General features: G+C 38.4%; 1 pseudogene; it reads left to right on the forward strand.

The window, feature by feature from the left end:
* The first annotated feature begins 1,354 nt into the window (after positions 1 to 1,354).
* LOC100771040 lies at positions 1,355 to 1,683 on the forward strand (annotated as a pseudogene).
* Positions 1,684 to 2,753: the final 1,070 nt, after the last annotated feature.

Here is a 2,753-nt window from a genome sequence, read left to right on the forward strand (position 1 = left end):
ATGGCATTAAAGACTTTATAGTTATAGTTTTCCTTGTCACTAGATTCAGAAAAGAAATTCACTAAAGAGGTACAAAGTGTATAAGGTTGAGAGACATTAAAGGATAGTTTTGGTAATGCAAGTTAGAATAGTAAGTGAATTGGGTACAACCTTTTGGATTCACCAAGGTAGGATAGATATGGAGTATTTTCTCTGAATTTGTCAGTTGCTAATGGACTAGACATTGTTGATGTATTTATTGCCTATGTATATTGTATATTGTTATTGCACTTATTGTATGTAGTTTTTCTTATGTTATTATAACCTTTTTTATTTTAGACAAAAAGGGGAAATGTGGTGATATCTTGTTTGTACTCTCACAAATAAAGCTTGCCTGAAGATCAGAGAATGGAGCTAGCCATTTGTTAACCATAGAGGTCTGGAAGTCTGTACAGATAGCCAGGAGTGATATGGGTGGAGAGATGAATATAAGGTATGAGGAGACAGGAGCTTAGTACCTTTCAGGCTGAGGAGTTAGCAAGGTAAGAAGTGGCTGTGGCTTGTTCATTTGTCTCTCTGATCTTTCAGCATTTACCACGATATCTGACTCTGGGTTTTTATTATTAAGATCAATTAAAATTCATGTTACAACCTATCTATGAGGAAGAGAAAAAATATTTGCAGTCAAAGAATAAAGCATCTTAACTTTTAAGTATTTTGAATTTTAGCCATCTATAGTAGAAAGAGGTTTGGGGCTGCAACTTAGGAGACCATGGCCATTGAGAATATGAAATATTAAATTTAGCTTTGCCTATTACTTCCCTAACTTTTATAAATATCCTAAGCCTGGTTAGGCATTATCTGTTTCAAATCATTTTAGTAATGGTTTTAATTTGGTAAATTAATATGCTTAATCCCTTAAACAATGCTTGTTAAAGTGTTGCCTCTAGACCTGCTCCAACAGCAATTTCAGGGAAAATGCTAAAAGCAAAACTATCAGCTTGCACTGTTATCCTACGGAATTAGAAACCCTGGAGGCAGGGCTGGATATCTAGTCAGATTATGCAAAAATAGGTTTAAACTTGCCTATTGCAAAGGTTGAAAATGAAGTCACTGTTGCTTTATTAAATTAGTTTAGGGTGTGACATGCATATTGGGATATTATTAAGTTTAAAACGTACTAGCAAATGCAAAACACAAACAAGACTGCTTGGGATTCTGGGTCACTGTTAGAGTCCCAAGGGTCTTTTGATCAAGTTACTGAACTGGTGGCTCAGAATCCTTGGGTTAAAAATAAGGCATGTAAGCTTTATTTTAAGCAAAGGTAAGACAGTGGTAAAAGGTGTCTTTAAGAAAGAAAGAAGGAGGGGTCAAGATGGCAGCCCGGCCTGCTGTTGCAGGGTCAAGCAAGTGGCTGGATGGCTTTCGAAAGTGGTATTACAACGCTGCAGGATTCAACAATCTGGGTCTAATGAGAGACGATATAATGAATGAGACTAAAGATGAAAAAGAAGCCATAAGAAGGCTTCCTGAGAATCTACAGAATGTTTCTAATTAAGAGAGCCCTGGACCTGTCTTGTGAGGCATCAGATCTTGCCTAAGGAGCAGTGGACAAAATATGAGGAGAACAAATTCTACCTTGAACCCCATCTCAAAGAGGTTATTTGGGAAAGGAAAGAGAAAGAAGAATGGGCAAAGAAGTGACCTTGTCGTTGAGATCTGTGGATATGCCTGGTCTCAACATATTTTAAGAAGTTGTTTCAACCCGAACCCTAAGAGTTATTTGCTTTGCTGATGCCTCACTTTAAATAAATGTCTATTGTAACCAAAAAGAAAAAAAAAAGAAAAAGAAAGAAAGAAGGAAAGGCAAAACAAGAAGCCATAAAGAAAGGTTGTTTCTGAGGAGCACTGCTGGTATGCATATCTACTCTGGGCTGGTTATCTGGCCCCTGCCATTTATAGTTTGAAATCTACCTGTGAAGGAGATAATTTTAGGAGGTGAGAGTTTTAGAAGTGATTGTGTCATGAGAGTGGAGACGTCTGCAGAAGAGACTTCAGGAAGCTAGCTGTCTTGCCCTTTCCGAGGCTGAGGATGTGGAAGGAACGTTGTGTGAAGAAGGAGCCACTCACCAGACAACCTGCCGGTTCCCCTGATCTTGGATTTCACTGCTTCCACAACTGTGCGTTGGTTTGTCTGTTTTTTGTTTGTTTGTTTGTTTGTTTGTTTGTTTGTTTGTTTTTTGAGACACGATCTCACTATGTAGCTCCAGCTGGCCTGGAACTCACTATATAGACCAGGTTGGCTTTGAACTCACAGAGATCTGCCGGTCTCTGCCTCCCAAGTATTAGGATTAAAGGTATGTGACACCAGGACACATTAGCTTCTGCATTTGTGAGAATAAATATTTGTTTATCATAATCCAATTTATGATATTTTATTACATTGATCTGGATGAACAGCAATGTCTGCTAGTCCACCACTACTACTGAGGCAGGGAACCTTCCAATGACCACTGGGTTCTCTGATCCTTACACAGTGTATGCCATAAACAGAAGCTCAACAAGCATTTGTGGTCTGAATCTACTTATCCTATATTGCTTGTCAAGGCTAAAACTCCAACATTTGGATTTCTGTATGTCCAGTGCTCAGAATGCCAGGGTGCTGAACACGAAGAGGGTTCTCACATAAGTGGATAAATGAATGAAACCATTATATACACACTGAATTCCATTCTCATATTCATTGCACATCCTGGTGTACTATGAAGTTTTTC

Source organism: Cricetulus griseus, chromosome 4 (assembly GCF_003668045.3).
Source record: "Cricetulus griseus strain 17A/GY chromosome 4, alternate assembly CriGri-PICRH-1.0, whole genome shotgun sequence".
Taxonomy (NCBI): Eukaryota; Metazoa; Chordata; class Mammalia; order Rodentia; family Cricetidae; genus Cricetulus; species Cricetulus griseus.